Genomic DNA, 8,945 nt, shown 5'->3' on the forward strand with positions numbered 1-8,945 from the left:
CAACAAAGTCAACACCCAAAAACCAATAGCATGTCTCTACATAAACAAGAAACTCACTGAGAGAAATTAGAGAAGCAACACATTTAGCATCCAAAAAAATGAAATACTTAGTAATTAGTCTGACAAAAGAAGTAAAAGATCTATACGATGAAAATTACACTACTCTGAATAAAGAAATCAAAGAGGATTTCAGAAAATGGAAAGATATTCCTTGTTCCTGGATAGGAAGAACCAACATTGTGAAAATTGCTGTACTCCCAAAACTGTTATAAAAATTTAATGTAATACTGATCAAAAATACCACCAGAATATCTCACAGATCTAGAGAATACATTCCTAAAATTCATTTGGAATCAGAAAAGACATAGAATACAAAAGGCAATCCTTAGCAACAAAGGTAACCCAGGAGGCAACACAATGCCTGACTTGAAATTATACTACAAAACTACTGCGATAAAATCAACATATTACTGGAAAAAAGAAAAAGAAAAAATAAAATAATCTGAGGATCAGTGGAACAGATTAGAAGATGCAGACACAACTACAAATGCACTCAGTCACCTTATCTTTGACAAAGGGCCAAAGATGTTTACTGGAAAGAAAATAGCCTCTTCAACAAATGGTGCTGGAAAAACTGGATTTCCACATGCTGAAAACTAAAACTAGGTCCACATCTATCACCATTCACTAACTAATTAAAAATGGATTAACAGTATAAACATTAAAACAGAAACACAATCTACTGAAAGGGAAAGTAGGTGCATTTCTTGATGACAGGGTAGACAGAGAGTTCATGAACAAAACCCAAATTGCATGGGAAAAACTTCAAAGAATCAACAACTGGGATCTCATTGAAAAGATTTTGTATATCAAAAGAAATCACCAACAGAGAGAAAAAAAAGATCCAAAACTCGGGAAAAAAATCAACCAACAGTCATTCAGACAAAGGACTTTTTTCTAGAGTCTATGAAGAACTAAAAAAATGAGGCCCTAAAAATGCAAAGATCCAACCCAAAAATGGGCACCTGAGATGAATCCACACTTTTCAAAGTAAGAAATACAAATGGCAAAGAAATACATGAAAAAAATATTCAACAGCACTGGTCATTCAAGAAATGCAACATTAAGATTCCATCTCACCCCAGAAAGAATGGCTATCATAAAGAAATCAACTAATAACAAATACTGGAGAGGTTGTGGGAAAAAAGGAACACTCTTCCACTGTTGGTGGGAGTGTAGACAGATACAACCAGGTCTATTTTGGAGACTGTCCCATGTGCAGCTGAGAAAAATGTGTATTGTGCTGTTACTGAATTAAACACTTTGATTTTTCGTGTCTGTTGAAATTTGTCTTCTGTAGGTGGCTGCTCTTATATTGGGTGCATATATAGTTATAATTGTTATCTCTTCCTCTTGCAGTTTTCCCTTACCAAGTATGTGGTGACCTTGTTTATCTCTTTGAATGAATTTTGGTTTGAAGTTGATATTCTCAGCAACCAGAATATCTATCCGTGCCTTTCTCTGATTTCTTGTGGCATGGAGACTTGTTTTCTATCCTTTAACCTTCAGTCTATGAACTTGTTTTTTAATTAAATGTGTTTCTTGTATGCAGCAGATTGTTGGATTTTGTTTCTTAATCTACTTTGCTAGTCTGTTTCTTTTGATTGGTGAATTAAGGCCATTTACATTGATTGTTATAACTGATATGTATTGGCTTAGCTTTGTTATTTTCCTGATATAGATTCCATACTTTTCCCCTCTTTTTAATTACTTGCTCTGTTCGGAGGTTCCTTTCTGCTGTTCTTAAAGTTGTGGCTGTTTCTGTCTCTTTCTAGAATATCTGTCAGTACTCTTTGTAGAATTCATTTGGTGGTCATGAATTTCTTTAGTTATTTTTGTCATCGAAGGGTCTTATCTCACCATTGAATTTTATAGTTTTGCATCAACCCAGGGTACATCAATCTGGGTTAGATATTATTTTCTTTTAGGATCTGATATACTTCACTCCAAGTTCTTCCTAATTTAATGGTTTGTGTTGAGAAATCTGACATGATTCTGATGGGCTTTCCATTGCAGATGATCTGTTTCTTTTTTCTAGCAGCTTTAATGCTCTATTCTTTTGCTGAATTACTGCAATCTTCATTATTATGTGTCTAGGTGTAGATTTATTTTGATTATGGCTGTTTGGAGTTCTGTATGCCTCACTCTATGTCAGATTCTTGTCTTATGTTTGGAAAATTTTCTGCTAGTACTTCTGTAAATAGTCTTTTTATGTCATTTGTGCTGTCTCTTGCTTTTTCATTGACACCTATTATTCTTGTATTATTTTTCTTTGCATCATCTTGTAGCTGATAAGTTGTTATTTTCTGATTCATTGTTAGTTTTAAGAGATGTTTCCTTTCATGTTCATTAGCTGCACTGTTGTCTTTGAAGTCTGAACATCTAGCTTCAGTTTCATTCAAGTAGCTTTCCCAGCTTTCAATGGAATTCTTAATTTCCTGAATATCTGTTTGGATCTGTTTCATGCATTCTAGTTATTGTTCATTCAGTGTTTCCATCATTTTTCTATTCTCCTCTATTTTTTTTAATCTATGTCTTCTTTAGCTGTGCTTAGCAATTCTTTCATGATTGTTATTTCTTTTTTGACCTGAAAGATTATATCTAATCTTATTTCTTCCATAGCCTGATGGATTTGTTTCCTTAGTTCAGTTACTATTGTTTCAAAAATTTCAGGTTGTGATTTCCAAATTTTTGCATATCTTTATCTCCTGAATTTTTTCTGGGTGAGCTGGAGGATTGAGATTGCCTTTTGCTCCTGTATTTTGGCATTTTTGAAGCTCCCAGTAATCATGCAGACTTAGCAGTGATGGGAGAGCAGTGGGGTGTGAGTCAGTAAGGTTTCCTCTACAGTGGGGAGTAGGGTAAGACTCACCAAGGCTCTCACTACTAGTGGGGGTGACTGGCGAATCCTCAACAAAACTTCAGTGTATATGCTATGTGTTGGTGGGATTCACCAGGATCCCCTGGGCCACCCAGAATCCTCTGAAATTTTTAAAATGTTGGACCATGCCTCTATGCTGGGGGCCAAGGGATGCAGTTCATTAGAGTTCTACAGGCCACCCAGAGTTCTCCAAGGTTCTTAAGTGGCTGGAGCAGGCACCAGGAAAGCCCCATGCTTGCACACACTGGGCCCACAGATCTGTAGCTTGCCAGAGTCCTGTGGGCTACCCAGAGTCCTCCAAAGTTCTTAAAAAGTTTGGATCTGCAATGGCACAAGCTCCGTACTAACACACCGTCATCCTTTATTCTCTTTAAAATTAAAAAAAAAGAAAAGATTTTGTTTATCTTTATTTAGTTTTTTTTCTGTGCTGTGTATATAGACAAAGCTTCTAAGCTATATTATTTTGATTTTGCCTGAAAAAAACAAATTCCCATTTCTTGAAGAATAGGAATAGGGCTGGGGAGATAGCTCAGTAGAATAAGCACTTGTCTAGCAAGTGCAAGAGCCTGAGTTCAACCCCCAATTCCTCAAAAATAAAAAAAAAAGGAATTGGGTGTTGATTGTTTTAATTCCTTTCAGTTTTTGTTTGAGAGAGTTTTTATACTTTAGTTTTGAAGGATACTTTTGCTAGCTATAGAATAAAAGGTTTTTCTTGTTTGATTTTTTTTCTTTCTTTTTTTTTTTTTTTTTGGCAGAACTGGGGATTGAACTCAGGCCCTTACACTTGCCAGGGAAGTGCTTATTCTACTGAGCCATTTCCCCAGCCCTCTCGCTTGATTTTTGAAGTGCTTTAAATTTCTCATTTTACTTTCTTGCATACCTGGTTTCTTAAATGAAGTGTGCTGTAATTTTATCATTGTCACACTAGTTAGTGAGTTATTTTTCTCTGGGTTCTTGCAAAATTTTGTCTTTGTGTTTGGTTCCTGCAGTGTGAGTATGACAAATCTAGATGTAGATTCTTTTTCTTGATTTTTTGCCATTCCCTAAACTTCTTGAGTCTATAGTTTGAATGTGTAATTCATTATGTTATACTTTTTAAAATTACACAGTTATTGCCTGTTCTGTTCTTCTATTACTTTGTTTTTGTTTCATACATATATATATATATATATTTTTTTTTTTCTGAACCAAGTATTGAACTCAGACCCTTGCGCTTGCCAAGCAAGTGCTTATTCTACTGAGCCATCTCCCCAGCCCCTGTTCTTCCATTCTTTTTGTATTTCAGTTTGAGGCTTCTATTGGCCTATCAAATTCACCAGTTTTTGACCATATCTGTCATAGTGAGGATCTCATCAAAGGCACTCTTCATTTCTATTACAGCACTTTCAATTTCCAACATTTCCTTTGGCTTATATATTTTCCACTTACCTACTTAAAGTATTTATATCTTGAGTGTCATCTATTCTGTTCGTTACAGATCCATTTTTAAAATGTATTTGGAACAGGGCCTCACTATGCACCCACAGCTGGTCTTGGTGGCTGGTTCAGTGTGCCTGGGGTTGGGCTGGTGCAGTGTGCAGTGCCAGGGATCCAAATCTGGTCCTTGTGCTTGCCTAAGCAAGTGCCTACTCCACTGAATTATCTCACCAGTCCCATTATAGCCCTTATCATGTTTTTATGTTTATTTAAAATTATCTTGTAATTCTAACATCTATGTCATACCTGCATCCCATTCTGATTCTTAAACTTTCATTTGCATGCTTTGTAATTTTATTTCTTATTTCCACTTATGTATTTTTGCAAAACTGGCATACTTTCAATGTCATTCCTGAATGTTAGCATTACCTTGATTCCAAAACCAAAGGACACAACTAAAAAAGAGAACTGCAGGCCAATCTCTTTATTGGACTGAGATGCAAAAGTCTTCAGCAGGATACTGGCAAACAGAACATAACGAGTCCTTAAAGAGATCATGACCAAGCATAGTGGGTGTGGTTCAAAATACACAAATCAGTAAATGTATTATATGGAATAAACAAAGGCAAGGACAAAATTGCAGGGTCATCTTAGCAGAAATTGAAAGATTTTGAAAAATATCCAACATCCGTTAATAATAACACTGAAGGAAATACAGATATGAGGAGCTTGTCTCAATTTGATAAAAATCCTTTATGACAAACCTACTGCCAATGTTATATTAAATGGGAAAAGCTGAAATCTTTCTATCTAAAATCAGAAATAATGGAAAGTTTTCTATGATCAATACTCCTGTTCAATATAGTGCTTGGAACATTAGCCAGAGAAATAAAAGGGATATTTTATCATCATTATTATTATTTATAGATGACATGATACCTTACATAGAAAACCCAGAACATCCCACCAAAAGACACCAAATTTTGCAATGTAGCAGAGTACAAAATCAACAGTATTTCTGTACAGTAATATTAAGCCCATGGACAAATAAATAGTGGGGAAAATCATTCATACCAGAATGAAGAAAAATTAAACACTTAAAAGTGTATGTAACCACTCCAGTGAAAATTATAATACTAGGAAAAAGAAGATCAAGGGGACATCAGAAAAGTGAAAAAAAAAAAAAAACAAAACAAAAAACCTGCTCCTGGAGCGGCAGAATGAATATTGTTAAAATAGCAACATTCCTAAAATTAATGTATAGATTTATTGCAATACCGATCAAAATGCCAACAATATTTCTCACAAAACTAGATAAAAGAATTCTAAAATGCAGATGGAACCAGAGGATATGTAGAATAGCAAAAGCAGTCCTGTGCAACAAGAGCAAGGCAGGAGGCATTCCAGTTCCAGGCTCTAAGTCATATTATAAAGCTGCATTGATAGAAATAGCATGGTATTGGCAGAGAAACAGATGTGAATCACTGAAAAAGAATAGCATATGCAGAAACAGCCTCAAGCACCTTTAATTATCTTGTATTTGATAAAGGGGCCAAAAGCATATGCTAGAAGAAAGAGTTTCTTTAGCAAATGGTGCTGAGAAAACTGGCTATCCATGTGCAGGAGATTGAATGTGGACCCATTTCTCCCACTGTGTACTAAACTAAAATGAAAGTGGATGTTGATTTTTTTTGTCTAGTTGCTCTATCTATTTGTGATAGTTGGGTAGGAAGGTCTCCAACCATTGTTGTGTTATCTGATCTTTTACATCCAGTAGTGTTTGTTTTATGAAGTCAACTGTGCCAGTGTTTGGCAAATACATTTATAATTGTTATCTATTCCTGCTAAATTGTTCCTTTAACCAACATAGTGACCTTCTTTGCCTCTTCTGATCAGTTTTAGCTTGACTTCCACTTTATCTGAAAGTGGATAGGATAACTATTCTGATTTGTCCGGGGGCTCTTGTTGCATGGAATATTGTTTTCTATCCTTTTATTTTTAGTCTATGATTTCTTCTTTGATTAAATGGTTTTTGTATACATAGCATACCTTTTGTTTTTTTTGTTGTTTGTTTTAATAATCTGCCAATCTTTGTCTTTTGATCAGGAAACTTATAGTTATTTCTAAAAGATTTTTACTTATTCCTATCATTGTATTATTCTCCTTTTGCTGATTTCTTCTTTTCCCTTCTGCTCAACTTCTCACCCTGCCTGGTATATTTATGAGTTTTTGGCATCTTTGGTCTGTCTTTTTTTTTTTTTTGGTGGAACCGGGGATTGAATTTAGGCCCTTGCACTTGCCAGGCAAACACTTATTCTACTGAGCCATCTCCCTGGACCCTTTCACTGTCTTTTTTGAGGATACCCTTGAGAATTTTTTTGAGCACTGGTTAGGTTGTCATAACTCTCGAAAGGTGCTCTTTTTTATGAAAAGACTTTATTTTCCCCATTGACTTTGAAAGATAGTTTTGCAGGATATGTCAGTCTGGATTTCATGGTGTGTGTGTGTGTGTGTGTGTGTGTGTGTGTGTGTGTGTGTGTTTTAGGGAAGAGTCTACAGAGTGTTCAGGGTCTCACTACTAGATTGGACTTGTAGTGATTCTCCTGTTTACAGCCTCCCAAGTGCTGGGATTACAGGCATGTGCCACCACGCCCAGTCTAGTCTGAAAATTTGAAAATTTTTTTTATTGGTGCTGAAAACTCATCCTTTTAAGTCTCCTGGCCTTTGAAGTTTTTGTTCAAAAGTTTACTGTAATTCTAATGGCATTTTTATATGTCATTTATTATATTTCTCTAACAGTGTTTAGGATTCTGCACTTGTATTGGATTTCTGAGATTTTTGTACTATGACATAGCCTGGAGATCTTGGTTTTTTGAGGTTTTATGTGCCTCATGTATCTATCTGTTGAATTTTTCTTCAATATTTAAACATTTTTCTGCTACTATTTCTGTAAAAAGAAGTTTATCTGTGCAATTTCCCTGTCTTCTAATTTTTCACTAATTCAAATTAATCTTATAGTAGTCTTTTTTTGCATTATGTAGTAGCCATTGGATCAATGTTCTCTTGTTTTTCAGATGTCTCTCAATGTGTGGATGCCTACATCAGCCTTTTCTTCTAGTCCTGACACTCTTCCCATTGTTTACCTCTGTTATTTTCAATAGAATTTTTTTTAATCTCCTGGAATTCTATTTGGTATAATTTCGTGGACACTTAATTGTTTGCCTAATGTATTCATTTTTTGGTCATTTTTGTCTAGCTTAGCTAGCTTTTTATTAGTGGATTCTGTAAGCTCAATGATAGTTTTGCTAAGTCTGTTATCTGTTTAGTTATATCAGCTTTGAGCTATGCTGAGCAATTTGTTGATCTATTTTTCCCTCTTCTTTTGTAATTTTATATAATTTAGCTCTTTGGCTGTTGATTACCTCCCCTTTGATGCCCCTTGGATCAGTTTGGGGGAATTGGGGAGGCATTCTGTTGCCTTGTCTCTTCGAATTTCTGTGTGTGTGTGTGTGTGTGTGTGTGTGTGTGTGTGTGTGTGTGTGTGTTTGCAGGTCTATTATGATGGAAAAACTTTGTTGCTAGCATGGAGATCTTAAAGTCTGCTTTTTCTGGGAGTGGCTTACTATAGTGTTTTTTCTTTGTTCAAATTCCAACCACCTGCATTATTTTGGGAGGGTAAGGATGTGAAATTGGCTCAACAGCCAGTCCCATGAAATAGAATATAGTATTATTGATGACACAAAGATAAACAGATATGTGCATACAATAAAAACCAGTTAATAGCTGTTTGGGCAATAGCAACACACCTAAGAAACGATAACAGACTCAAAGACAGACTGTAATTCGATATGCCAGAGGAACCAGTAGAAGCTATATTATACCACTCTTTCTATAATTATAGAAAGGAGATTCTATAATTATAATTTAGAGATAATGACCAAATACTGACATACAATAAATACCTACTAGATGCAATAGTTATACAACAATTAACAATAGAAAAGGATTCAGCAATATCATAGAGTTAACTAAATATCTAAAGATTAATATAAATGCAGTTAACTAAATATATAAATATTAGTAAAACTTAATAGTAATACTAGTAAAGATGGAATGGGTGGAGAAGAAAGAATGAAAAAAATTATTTGAGGAATGAAGAAGAGATGAGGAGAGAAGAGTGAGATAAAGTATCATACAAGGGGTAAAAGAAAATCAGTAGAATTTGTTGAAAGCAACAGGAAAGAATAAAAAGAAAAAGAGGGAAAAAAAATCCCAAAGCTCCTAAAATCCATTTAAGAATTTTTAAAAAGGGGGAGAAGGTCCAAAAAACTCCTTTGTTTTCAATGAATGTTTTCTTTCCAAGGTCTGCAATATTCAAATCCACTAGATATGGGGGACAGAGAGTGAGTTATTGCTAAAATTTATTTTATTTCCACACTCATTTTTTTGAATTCTGAATCCTGCCTTTCTCCATTATACAGGGTGAGATAAAGGGTTCTACTCCTGGCTGTAGTTCCTCTTGTAGCTCCCAGGGTCTGTGTTCATCTAGCATAGCTTAGCTAGCTTCTCCTTCTCCTCCCCCTCCCCC

This window comes from Octodon degus, unplaced genomic scaffold (assembly GCF_000260255.1).
Source record: "Octodon degus isolate 3935 unplaced genomic scaffold, OctDeg1.0 scaffold00005, whole genome shotgun sequence".
Classification (NCBI taxonomy): Eukaryota; Metazoa; Chordata; class Mammalia; order Rodentia; family Octodontidae; genus Octodon; species Octodon degus.